Source organism: Leptonychotes weddellii, unplaced genomic scaffold, assembly GCF_054177405.1.
Source record: "Leptonychotes weddellii isolate Sample4059 unplaced genomic scaffold, ASM5417740v2 HiC_scaffold_1535, whole genome shotgun sequence".
Lineage (NCBI taxonomy): Eukaryota > Metazoa > Chordata > Mammalia > Carnivora > Phocidae > Leptonychotes > Leptonychotes weddellii.
The window spans coordinates 1-14,212 of NW_027735101.1; the positions used below are offsets into that span (position 1 = coordinate 1).

General features: G+C 40.1%; 1 long non-coding RNA gene across 1 annotated transcript; it reads left to right on the forward strand.

Annotated features, from left to right (window-relative positions):
• The first annotated feature begins 9,887 nt into the window (after positions 1-9,887).
• On the forward strand, positions 9,888-12,527 carry LOC145718413 (uncharacterized). The gene is made up of 3 exons (XR_014141790.1): positions 9,888-10,124; positions 11,651-11,732; positions 12,396-12,527. It is a non-coding gene; the product is annotated as an uncharacterized LOC145718413 (long non-coding RNA).
• The last annotated feature ends 1,685 nt before the right edge of the window (positions 12,528-14,212 follow it).

Here is a 14,212-nt window from a genome sequence, read left to right on the forward strand (position 1 = left end):
CAGTAATAAGTACAAAATAACAGAAATCAAGGAATGTTAGCATTGGAAACGAAGAGATAATTTAACTCAGTGTTGTCCAAACTTCAGCCATTGTGCATCCTACTTACATGATTTTGGCATATGTATGTGCCATCTCTATAGTACTGTCTTATGCTTAATGTTTCCTGTAAATAATCTCATGTCTTTTTTTCCATAAATACATTTAATCTTGAAAGGAAACTGTATCCCTCAGTAAATGGAAATAATATATTATTATATTTTATTTATATATTATAAATCCAAATAAAAGGTAACCATGAAACTAAATAGAATAAAAACAAATGTTTGTCCAAGTTCCACCTAAAGCCACCTCAGATACCACCAGAGCTTACTTTGGGAAACACTGATTTAGTTCAACATGTTTCCTTTATGGATAGGGAATCTGAAGTATTAAGTACCTGAGATGTGGGATCTTCTTATTCTAGAAGGTATTTTAAAAGGTAGCTAACTGCTGTAACATGCAGTCCCCCAAACCCAATGCCTTAACACAATAAAGAGTTTATTTCTTACTTACATTACATACAACTACCCTATACTTTTGATTCAGGAATCTAAGCACCTTCCATATAGTGGCTCTGTTGTCTTTTTTGTTTTTATTTAAGAAGAGCTTTTTTTTTTTTTTAAAGATTTTATTTATTTATTTGACAGAGAGATACACAGCGAGAGAGGGAACACAAGCAGGGGGAGTGGGAGAGGGAGAAGCAGGCTTCCCGCGGAGCAGGGAGCCCGATGCAGGGCTCGATCCCAGGACCCTGGGATCATAACCTGAGCCGAAGGCAGACGCTTAACGACTGAGCCACCCAGGCGCCCTTAAGAAGAGCTTTATTGAGATATAATTCACCTACTTAAATTCTGTAATTCAGTGATTTTTAGTAGGTTCACAGAGTCGTGCAACTGTCACTGCAATCAATTTTAGAACGTATTCATCAACCCAAAAAGAAATCTTTTTTTTTTAAGATTTATTTATTTATTATTTGAGAAAGAGAGAGCGTAAGCATGCTCTGGGTGAGGGGCAGAGGGAGAGGGAGAGAGAGAATCTCAAGCAGGCTCCTGGCTGAGCGTGGAGCCACATGCAGGGCTCGAGCCCAGGACCCCGAGATCATGACCTGAGCCGAAATCAAGAGTCAGATGCTTAACCAGCTGAGCCACCCAGGTGCCTCCCCAAAAACAAATTTTATACCCACTAGCACGCCATTGTCTTGGGGTCTTCTGACTCTTCCACTGGACTTTCTCATCCAGCTGGATCACAAAGGAGGAGATGGACCATGGGAGATGGTATGCAAGGTTTTAGAGGACAGGAAGTGGTCTCAACATCACTTCCACCTGCACTCCCTTGGCTAAAGTTCATTCCTGTGCCCTCACCTAAATGCATGACGGTGAAAAAATGCAGCAGAGATGGGCACCCAGGAAGAAGAAAACGTGGCAATCCGAGCTCACTGGCATCGTCTCGGCTCCAAAGGATTTGTAATCTTTGGATTGAATTTATTAAGTCTGGAATTCCTTGAATTTGGAAGTTTGTTACATGAAATTTATGAAGGATGCATATACATTTATTTCTACCTAACTCATTCTAATTTTTACTAATTTTATTTTATTTTTTTAAGATTTTATTTCTTTATTTGACAGAGAGAGCACAAGCAGGGGGAATGGCAGGCAGAGGCAGAGAGAGAAGCAGGCTCCCCGCAGAGCAAGGGAAGCCCGATGTGGGACTCGATCCCAGGACCCCAGGATCATGACCTGAGCCCGAAGGCAGTCACTGAGCCACCCAGGCACCCTAATTTTAAAAATTAAACTAGGTAAATCCCTTTTAGACTTATTTCAAAACACGTGTTAGTAAGTTTTGCTTTCAACTGTGATAAACATATCTGGTAATAGTTTTTAGAAGTGTTTTTGGGCCACAAGGGGGATTTGGGGAAGGGTTGCCAGAAGTATAGAAAAGTCCTAAGAGGGAATGGCTACTCAAGAAAAAACTTTTTAAATACAGTGAAAAAAGTATCTCCAGACACCTTATGCTTGTCTATATTAGCATTATCTTACATTCTGTGAGTTCAGAAATGGAATTTTCTGCCTTCAGATTCCTTATAATTTATAGCAGTTTTTCAATATCCTGTTTTTATGCTGGATATTATGTTAAAAACCATAATTGAACCATGTTTATGTAACTGCTGGCTTCTTTATGTAAAAATGCTGGGGTTTTGTTGTTGTTGTTGTTTTGGGGGTTATTTTTTTGTAGTGTAAAAGCACTCTACAAAATGTAAAGCACCTATGTCAATTATTATTATAAGTTGTTGAAAAGGGAGGAAGAAAGGTTAGGATGCTGAGTTTTTGTTTTTACTTTCTTTCATTTTTCAGTAGAATTCAGCCCTTGGTGAAGAGGGGCATTTTATCATACCACCATCAAGTTGGAAATGCCTTTGAATTTTATGTATTCTACTTCTCCTGATGCCAGAGAGGTCTACATCAAAATTGTTCTCAATATCCACAAAACCCCCCGCCAAACCCATCTTGAGGACTTGTTTGTCATAATTAATGTGTCTTGCTGCACTTAGGCCCATTCTTTGAACTGTGTCCTGAGTGGAAAGGGAAAAGAACTACCCTCATGAATAAAATAGGCCTTTGGCTTGTTGGAGATCTTTAGTAGACTGCGTCATTTTCTTTCCTTTTCTTTTTAAGAATTGACTGGAACTCTTTAGCTGTGTAGTATTGACCCATCTGAACTTTCATTGTAAACAATTACTGTTCTTCTCCTTAACCTCAGCAAATGTCTGGTTGTAAACTCCTTAACACCTAGACATTTTGAACTTGTTTATCTCCATTGTGGTTCTTTGGTATCTGTGCCTTGCTGGTGGTAGGGGGAGGTAGAAATCCATCTTGATGAATATGGCTGAATGAAGGAACTGTCCTGATGGAATGCAGTGAATGTTAACAGCAACTTTGGTGCTACCCATCTGCCGAGGACTGCAGGTTCTAGGAATTTTAAATTTTCTGTTCTTAATTTGATGGCAATATTTTACACAGCTCCCCCAGAAATATAACCTGTGTGTTCATACATATGTATGATATTATATGTTACATATATGGGTATACACACACACTTTTTGTCTATATTTTTTGGGTAGTTCCTTGTCACTGAATGTGCCATGTCAGCAGCCCATCTCCCATCTTTGGGTTTACATTTAAGATGTTTTTTTTTTTTTAAATATTTTATTTATTTATTTGACAGAGAGAGACACAGCGAGAGCAGGAACACAAGCAGGGGCAGTGGGAGAGGGAGAAGCAGGCTTCCCGCCGAGCAGGGAGCCCGATGCGGGGCTCGATCCCAGGACCCTGGGATGATGACCTGAGCCAAAGGCAGGCGCCTAACGACTGAGCCACCCAGGCGCCCCAACATTTAAGATGTTTTAATTGTTGTGGCCTATTGAGAAAGAACAGTGGCTGATCGAACACTAAACAATTTAGTGTGCCAAATGGAGGCCTAATGCTAGCATGGTGCTGTATGTACAAAAGCAGAGGTTCCCTGTAGTTGAAATTGAGAGAAAGGGTGGAAGTGATTGTCCCATAGCCCACAGCAATGCAAGCTTGTAGGGACAGAAATTCAACTCCAGCAAACACCCATCCATCACATTCAGGTAACGTTCATTTAAATCTTATTTTTTATATAATTTCATTTGTGTTTAATTTGTGAACTAGCTTTTGTCTTATAGGTATTAAGAGGTATAAGCATTAGAAGTTTCCACTTATTTTATGTGTGTCCTTAGTTAAGTGATACCAAGTTACTCAAGTGTGTGTGACACTTAAGAATTCAAGATTGGAATTAGACGAGTTCAAATCCCGGTTTATTGTGGGACTTTTGGTGGTTAATTATACCCTTTAAGCCTTGATTTCTTCATCTGTTAAATGGGATGACAAGAGTTCTCATACAATGCTGTGAAGGTTCATTGAGTCATCCATGTGCAGAGGTTCACATAGTGCCTGATTCATACATAGTGAGTGCTCTACAAGTGTTAGATGTTGACATAAGATAATTTTATTTTTTATAAGAGTCCAAAAATATTCCAGCTTGAGAGACCTGGAGTCAGGTAAACGCTTTAGTGTTTTTGAGAGCTCTGGGTTCAATCTGTGGCTTAGCCTCTTAGCCGGTCTTGTAACTGCTCATATGATCAGTTTCATAACAACTTCCCAGGGTTGTTGTGAAAACTAATAGTAAATGCTGCATTTAGGGAGCGACTTCATATGCCAGACACTGTGCTAAGTACCTGTGTGCGTTATCTTTATTGCTGCTTGAAAGCTTAGCAGAATGAATAGTAGTGTCCTGTCCTGCAGACAAGGGAACTGAGAGGGAGGGGACAGAACTTGCCCTAGGCCATACAACTTCTAAGTGGCAAAGCAGAGTCTGGACACAGGGTCGCCCTGTTTCCACAGCTCCTGCCCCCTTCCTGAGATCCTATTGCAATGCAAGGGTGATTTCATCCAGCAAGTTTCTTCTGTGGCATGCCGCTGGGGATAGCCACATTAGGAATAAAAGCTGTGATGGGGAAAAGGGGACGGATCATTTGCAATATTGGAGGAAAATTATGGTAGGTCTTTCACTGTGCCTAATGGGGACTCAGAGGCCTGGGGAGTAGGGTGTAGAAGGAGGACACAGGGTGTCCTGAAGATAAATGGCTGACTTCCCACATTTACCTGGGGCCAACAAATGCTTGTATACGTTTAGAAAAAATGTTACTTCGTTAATTTAGGATTGATATTGATATTCTTAAAATACTGAGTATTCTGGAAATTAAAGGAAAACAGGGTACCTTGAAAGACTTCCTGGGGGATAGGATCTCTTGCATTTACCTCCCAGTTCTGCCATTCAGTTGATACAGAGTTTTAAGCAAGTTATAGTTCATCTAGATCTAGTTTCCCCATTTGTGCTGGTTTAGAAATGTGTAAAATGGCAAATACTTAACTCATTTTCAAGCTTGGTAGAGTATATAGAGTATATGCAAGAGAGGAGAGATACATATCCTGTGTTACACCCACACACACACGCACACACGCACATACACACAGAGTGTCAGGCATACTTCTTTGCAGACTGGCTCAGCACACTGTTTAATGAACATCTGCTAAGTGCCAGGTAGATTTTTCAGCTTGGATGACTCAAACATGAGTAAGGTGATGTCTTGGCTTAATTGTGATTTTCAGTTTGGTGGGCAGGGTGAAGCCTGTAGAAATAAAAGGGAAACTTCACATGAAACATATAATGACCTTGGATATTTCTCCTTGGGCCACAATAGTAACAATAATGTATAGCATACTTCAGTAATCATGAAGTAATTTTCCTATTGAAGAAATGTTAAATAGTCTGAATGGAGAAAAAACTATATGTTCTATGTCCCTTCTCAGTGTTAACTCTTGATTCACCAGAGTGCAAAGACCAGGTGTTAAGGGGGCAGGCACATGGCTCTTTCAGTAACTCTTAGGGTTCCCTATGGCAAGTCTCTTCCTCGACCTTGCCTGACCTCCTAGGGTTCCCTGAGATGTGGCTAGAATAAGATTCTACTATATATACACAACATATGTGTTGAGAAAGGCAGAATTCTCTTTACTATAAAGAAAGTGATAAGCATTGCTGAGTACGAGCCTCATATTGTCAATTCCCTTCAAACATTTCCAGTGGGTTGTCTAATAGTCAACTCAAAAAACATTTCCCAACATTATTTCAAACCTGATTCTTCTGTGTTCCCTATGGTGATTCATGGTGTTGGTGTCTACTGGTCACTCAGACTCAAAATCCCTGAGGTTTCCTAACTCCTTCCTCTCTCTTAATCCCCACATTTAATTGATGCCAGAGTTATGTGGACTCTCTCTTCTAATGTTCTGGCATCCCTGCTTTCCTCACCTGATTTACTGCCATCGACTGGGTTCATGACCTTGTCATCCCTCACCTGAACGACTGCAGCAGGCTCCTGGCTAGCCTCCCTGTCTATCCATTCGTCCCCGTGCCATCAATAATTAACGATTTCAAAAGCAAACCCCAGTACAGCACTTCTTCCAAACTCCTAAGTCTGGCATATAGGCATCTTCCTAATTTGGTCCCAAATAACCTTTTTGGTGTCATTTCCTACACTTCCCCTGAACCACTCTGAGCCACATGAATTTTTTCCTGTTGCCTAAATGAGCGCTTTGTTGTCTCTGCTGCCTGGAATTTTTTTCTCTACTTTATAAGAAAACTCCTACTTACCCTTTAGAAACCAAATCAAAGCGGTACTTCCTCCCTGAAACTTCCTCAGCTTCTTCTGGTCCAGTCAGCGCCCCACTCTGTAAACACCATGAGTTCACATGAGTTCATCATTATCTGATTGTGAATCATTCCATTCTTCTCCTTCCACCCAATATATTATTGTGAACTCCTCTTAGGGAGACCCTCAAACCCCTTGCATAATTTTGCAGCTACAGCACACAATGCTGTGCTTGGTGTCTGATCAGTGTTTGCTGGTGGGCTAGATAAAATCATGCATGAGCAGCTTATATTCGAACCTTTATCTGCAAACCCCAATATTCGTACAGTACATGAATAGATTGTATGTCCCAGAACATGAATTTAGGGGGCATAAGTCAACCCAGTATACAGGCTATCCTAAATTTTCCGGTATAGATTGACCTGCATTTAACAGCTGCATTTAATAGCAGGGGCAGGTGGTGGGTGGAGATGGGTATCTTGGTCTTGGAAACAGACCATATATAGCCTCCTGCTCAAGGGCTAAGAGAGCTGGCAGGTGATAAATGACCCCTGAGACCAATGTCGGGAAAATGCCATGATGTCAATAGTGATTTTCTCCAAGGTTGGGAGATTAAGGGTCATTTGATTCTCTTTGTAGAAACTAAGGTTTCTACAGTGAACATGTGTGACTTGTTAATAGGAGGATGGTGCTCTGGCAATTTCTTCCACCCATTAACTGTCACAGGCCTCAGGAACAGGGCAGGTGGCTCTGTCTGACCAGACCTCTTACCACTGTGCAGCAGGTTTTTTACAGGCTGGCCCTGCTCATCTTTCCATCCTGCCTCAAGCACCCTGTGCTTCAGCCACACTGGTCTTTTTTTTTTTTTTTTTTTGCTACTTATTTATTTTATGTAGCCAACACTTACTGATATCATATTCTAGGCCAGACACTATTCTAAGCACTTGGCAAATACCAACTCATTTAATTCTCATAGCTGTTATTATTCCCATTTTACATATGAGGCAACTGAGGTCATTCTGGATTATGTTTTTCTTCGTATGTGCTTTTCCTCCTTCCCTGTCATGTGCCGTTCAGTTCCTCCCTGTCACATCCCAGAATTTCTCTTCCAGAATTGGCATTGAAGCTTCAACTCCTCTGTGTCCATGAGCATCTTTTTAATATACAGTATCATAAATACTGTCTGTCTTGGGCAAGTAATTTTCGATTCTTCTCTCTGTACAATGTGTCTGGTCATGTTTACCTCACAGAGTTTGTGAGGATTGAATGGCATAATAGTTGAGCTGTCTGCTCAGGAAGTGAGCTTCCCTGATCTTGACCTTGTGCTCCTTGACACAGTTGCTGACACAGGACAGGTGTTGTCTGTGGAACCCTGAAGGGAAGGGAGAGTAGGAAAAACCAGGATGACCCAAAGTCAAGGCCACTCAGGGAGAAGAGAGTGGTGGCACTTTCAGATGCCTCATAAAGGTGTGAGTGGATGACAGTTGAGGAAAGACTGTTGGGTTTGGTCCCTGGTGACATTTTTGATACCAGCTTAGCAGGCTGTGGTGAGGTGGATGTAGTTGGCAAGTGGCTAAGGAGGAGGAGTGGGCAGGAAGGAAATGAAGGCTGAGGATGTAAGCATCTTCTCTTTCAGGAAGGGAAGAGGAAAGCGAGGGCAATAGCAGGGCCAGAAGAAGGGTTCTTGGTATGGATGGGAGAGGCCTGAATGTGTCTATAGGTAGAAGGAAGTTCCTCAAAAAAGCACGGCTGGGGAGAATGTTCTTCTGTCTACCCTGGCTGAAGCTTAGTCCATGCTCAGAATCCTTGTTGCCCTGCTTGGGGATTTAGCTGCATTAATGCTGTTACTTGTTTGCAGCCTGGTTATCCCAGGGCCCACTGGGCTTTGGGGTCAGTTGGGGTCCTTGATGAATATATTTAACCTGTCTGAGCTGCAGTATCCTTAACTTCTCCAAGAGACAGGATGAAAGAGAAGAAAAAAAAGATAAATCTTAGAATGCTTTTGATTTCCAGAGGGAAGAAGTTGGAGGGTGTGCTCGTGGGAAGGCTGTTCTCTTCTTCATAAAGCAGTGAGGGAGCATGTCTCCTGGGATGAAGGGAATGGGAAAGGTTTGTAGTTCTGATAAGACTGGTGTTCTCCATGGAGGCCACCGGGTTCTCTCAAAGGAGGTGAGGAGCCGCAGTCAAGGCCTGGGGAAGCATAGAGAAGAAATTAGGATTATCGTTGACTTTCTGCAGCCAGGTATGAAGGAATAGGGAAGGTGTAGATAGAACTGGTCACTGACAAAATTGTCAAGAGATATGTGGGACTCATGAAGGGGTTGGGGGAGAGAGGGAAGAGAGAGAAGAAAGAGGATACTATGGTGAAATGACCTCCAGAAGAGTCTAGTCAGCTGTCAGATGGGAGCTGGTGGCCTGGGAAAGTGGGCAGGTCTGAAAGTCTTATGGTGACAGTAAAAATGCAGAGCAGGTTCCTGAGAGCAGGACAGGGGGCTCAAAGGTTGTGACCAGAGGACAATTTTAGAATATTCAGTGAAGCAATTTTGAATGACCAGAGCCAGGAGGTAGCTGGGTCACCCCAAATATTACAGTGTTCTTCATTTCTCTGCTTTTCCTTCTATTCTTTATCATACGAATATCTACCATCCTCTTCCCAAAGATAACTTAAGTCTTTATACAGCTTTTTGTGTGGAATATATCAGTTAGTATTATTCAGTGAACCTTTTTTATTTCTACATTGTGTTTGTAATGGTTTTTAATGGGTGTATTTTATCAACTTATGTTGGCACATGCTACTTTGTTTTCTTTTAGATTTTCCCTTTGATGAATTTTCGGGTATGAGATTACTATGCTTCAGGCTGGAGGGAGGTCCTGATGTGTCCTTAGTTAATTGCTGCAGGCAGAAGTTCAGTGAGCAGAAAGAGAGAGGGGAATAGAGAAGTAGAGTAGAATATCCAACAATAGAATCTGAATGGAAGTTTTATGCGAATACCTTAAGTCCACCTCAAATCCTCCTGAGTTATCTGTGTTGCAGGAGAAAAAAGTAACTGGCTAGAGTTTGCATCTTTGTTCAAGTACCTGGAGTTCTTTTTTTTTTTTTTAAAGGTTATTATTATTTTTTATTTATTTATTTTAGAGCTAGGGAGGGGGAGAGAGAGAGAGAGAGAGAGAGAGGGAGAGCGCATATGCAGGGGGGAGGGGCAGAAGGAGAGGGAAAGAATCTCAAGCAGACTCCATGCTGAGCACGGAGCCTTATGTGGGGCTTGATCTCACAGTCCTGAGATCATGACCTGAGCTGAAACCGAGAGTCAGAGGTGTAACTGACTGAGTGCCCCCTCAAGTACCTGGAGTTTTGCTTGGTTTGGTCTTTGATGCTATTTTGGTGGGGTGAGTGAGTGGGGATGGAGTGCTGTCAACAAGATGTTGAAGAAATTGAAAAGATATATGTCTGAAAGGGGAAGGTGACAATAAAAGGGAGTTTTAGGGGCAAAAAAGTGTTTTGGGGGCAAGGATAGGAAAATTTCATCTTTAGAAATAAACAGAAATAATTACTTTTTATATAATAATATTATTATTTTATTACAGTTCTCACAATGTTAGTATTTTGAACAGTTTTGACAATAAATGGAAACATGATTTAGGTAATTATTAAGAAAACTGTAGTATTTTGAATCAGTGATTTCATTAACAAATATTTCTATTAATAACATTTTTTCTTGTTATGATTGCCTCCCTTTGTTTTTCTTTTAACAGAAAAAATACAGAAAGGGATTTATTGATGTTTCAAAAATCAAGTGTGTGGAAGTAGTGAAGAATGATGAGGGTGTTATTCCCTGCCAAAATAAATATCCATTTCAGGTAAGCTGGCATGTTTTTTTGCCACAGCATAATTCTGGGCTTTTAGTCATGCTTACTATTCAACATTACAGTTTCCTGCCATTGCTTTGGTGGTTGGTAAAAAATAAAATTTTTTTTCAGCTTTAGTGAGGTGCAGTTGACACATAGGAATTGTGTATATTTAAGATGTACAACTTGATGTTTTGATATATGTGTACATTATGAGATGATCTCAGTTGAGTGATTAACGTATCCATGACTTCACATAATTAGCATTTTCTTTCTTTTTCCCTTCCTTTCCTTCCCTCCTTCCCTCCTTCCGTCCTTCCCCCTTCCCCCTTCCCCCTTTCCCCTTCCTTCCTTCCCTCCTTCCCTCCTTCCTTCCTTCTTCTTTCCTTCCCGTGTGTGAGCACTTAAGACCTACCCTCCTAGCAAATTTCAAGTATACAATACAGTACTGTTAACTGTAGTCACCGTGCTGTACGTTAGATTTCCAGAACTCATTCATGTTGCTTAACTGAAACTTTGTACCCTCTGACCAACATCTCCCTATTTACCCCTCCTCCCTGTCCCTGGCAACCACCACTCTCTCTACTGCTATGAATTTGACTATTTTAGATTCCACATAGAGTGAGATCATGCAGTATTTGTCTTTCTGTGTCAGAAGGGAGGTTTCTAGCCTTCTATTTCTTTTTAGCCAGTCAAGGTGTTTCTGCTTTGTGACTGTGACCAAAGGTAAAGTGACAGACCAAAGACAAAATTCTTGGGTTAGTTTCCCAGGCTGAATTTTATTGCTGATATTAAAAATACTAAGAATAAGGCTTTAATTGCTCACCACGAGTTACCTCTAAAAGAGGCACTGTGGTTCACAGTTCGGGCTCTGAAGTCAGGATCCTGGTTTTCTGGATTGCCAGCCAGATGAGATGGGCAGGTTACGTAGCACAGCATTAGGGGGCACCATATGCAGTGTGTTCTGTATGAATGGTGCCGTATGGAGGTACACAGGAGGGGAAGGTCTGGGGAATAGCCTTAGTCTCCTCCTCCGTAAAATGTAAATACTGATACCTTAATGGTAGGATTAACTGAGTTAATGTCTGTAAAGCACAGAGTCTAGAGTTGGGATAGTGTTTAATAAAGTTATAGTGGCAAAAGGAAGGTATAGGAATGACACTGACAGAGTAGTCCATTCATGTAAAATATTCAGAAAAATGCTAGATTAGAGTAATCCCTGCTACACCAAATTTACTTAAGGATCTTCAGTTAATTAGATTGCAAGAAATAAGATTCGTGAAGCATCTTGGCCTCTCTCTCTATTTTTTCCTCTATAAAAACGCAGTCCTTTGCAAAATGTGTATCCCATTTGATGTAGACATGAATAGATACGCTGTTGTAAGAAAGGAATGTAGGTTCTTTGGATCCAAAGTAATTGACTTTTATTTGATCATTTCAGAATCATTTACTGATGCCTCTGGTACCAAGGGCTCTGTGCTAGACAGAAGTGCTGTGTCTAAGTATTTCTACCGATTCCATCTTTTGTTTTATTTTAGGTTGTTCATGATGCTAACACACTTTACATTTTTGCACCTAGTGCACAAAGCAGGGACCGGTGGGTGAAGAAGTTAAAAGAAGGTAAAACTCATAATGAAATATTAACTGTACATAATTTTAGGATATAACATTGTTACCACTAGAAGAGAAATATGGCTAATGTATCTTGCATTTTTAATCTTTTAATCTACAATAAGTGTTTCTCTGAGGACCCTCTGCTATTGTGATACATGATGAAGACAACTTCCTCTTTTATAATCTGATTCCTTCTAGTGGTATGCACGTAGTTTCTAAAAAATGCATGCTTTCATTTAATGCCTAAAACATTTAAAGATGAGAAAGCACTGGGCTTTTATGATAATAGGATTTTATTTTCTAAGAAATGGCCTATGTAGTCAACATTTGGTGTGGATGATGACTTATGCGTAGAGTGTCTCAATGGGTGATTTGTTCTGCACAGTCCTCATCCCTTCTTCTGCAGAACAGAATGGTGTGGGCTGAATTGTGTGTTTATCCATCATGGTACAGCAGAGGTCACTTCTGCTAACAAGGATGCTTCATCGAAATAAGAAGGTGGAAGAGAACCATATGGATTTTCTGAATGCTGGGTTGTATGATGTTATGAAGGTGTTTTCATAATAAACGTAATATCTGAGAAATAGAGAATGATTGACAGTGTTACCTACAAAATGTTCTGTCATCTGTTTTATCTCACTAATCATTTAATGTTTCTATGAATTACAGAAATAAAGAACAACAATAATATTATGATTAAATATCATCCTAAATTTTGGGCAGACGGAAGTTATCAGTGTTGCAGACAAACTGAAAAATTAGCACCTGGATGTGAAAAATATAACCTTTTTGAAAGTAGTAAGTATTTATTTTATAATTATATTATGTGCAGGATATACATACTATTGGTATAGTGTGAAAGTGACTTGGTTTTGATTCTGATGTTGGTTAACTATAACCTTTACACCTTCTAGCACCGTGTAAATGTAGGGTGGGTGTATTTTGTATGAATAATTATGTTTATTTAGCAGTGGGGCCATCTCATGGAATCAAAAAGTCTATTTTCAAGAGCTTTTATCACAATATGGAAGCCTGCTCAAAATGACTCTATTAAAAGCATGAGCTTAATGTGGCACCATCAGCAGCTTTTTTCTTTTCAGCTTTATTGAGGTACAATTAGCAAATAAAATTGTAAGATATTTAAAGTGTACAGTGTGATGATTTGGCATACTGATGCATTGTGGAAGGATTCTTCCCGTGAAGTTAGTTAAGACATCTATTACCTCACATGTGTACCTTTTGGTGTGTATGTGTGAGAATATTTAAGTTCTACTCTCAGTACATTTCAGGTATACATTACAGTGTTACCAATTAGAGTCACCACGTTATACATTAGACTCTCAGGCCTTATTCATCTTAAAAGTGAAAAGTTGTGCCCTCTACCAACATCTCTATCTCCCTCTCCCCAACGCCCATCTCCTGGCAACTACTTTTTCTACTCTCTGTTACTTGGGTTTGACTTTTCTTTTAATTTTAAATTCCGCATATAAGTGAAACCATGTGGTATTTGTCCTTTTTCTGTCTGGTTTATTTCACTTAGTATAATACCCTCCAGGTTCATCCATGTTGTTGCACATGGCAGGATTTCCTTCTTTTTAAAGGCGAGATAACATTCCATTATATATATATATATACACAGTACATTTTCTTTATCATTTCATCTGTTGATGGACATTTAGGTTGTTTTCATACCTTGGCTATTGTGAATAATGCTGCTATGAATGTGGAAGTGCAGATATCTCTTCAAGGTACTGCTTTCCTTCCCTTTGCATATATACCCAGAAGTGGGATTGCTGAGTCATATGGTAGTTCTATTTTTAATTTCCTGAGGAACCTCCATACTGTGTTCTCCCAGCAACAGTGCACGAGGCTTTTCTCCACACCCTCCCAGCATTTGTTACCTCTTGTGTTTTTGATAATAGTCATTTTGACAATTATGAGGTGATATCTCATTGTGGTTTTGATTTGCATTTCCCTGATGGTGAGTGATGTTGAGCATCTCGTAATGTAGCTGTTGGCCATCTGACTGTCTTCTTTGGAAAAATGTCTGTTCAGGTCCTTTGCAACATTTTTAATTGAGTTATTTGAGTTTTTTGGCTATTGAGTTATAGGAGTTCCTTGTATATTTTGGATATTAACCCCTTATCAGATATGTGATTTGCAAGTGTTTTCTCCTCTTCTGTGGGCTGCCTTTCCATTTTGTTGATGGTTTCCTTTGCCGAGTGTAAGCTTTTTAGTTTGTCGTAGTCTCACTTGTTTACCAAGAATAAGACATGGCCCCAATCCCTCTGGCATTTTTAGTCTGCTCAGGAAGGCAGAAAACAAACCAGCTTCGAAAGCATTTTAAATTCTTCTCTGAAATAGTGATATAAGCAACATGTACCAGAATGAGAGAGTCCAAGTAGATTTCTCATCTATGTGTTTTCACTTTTTGTTAAAACTTTCAATCATTGGAAGATGGCATTTTGACCTATTTTTGTTGTCAT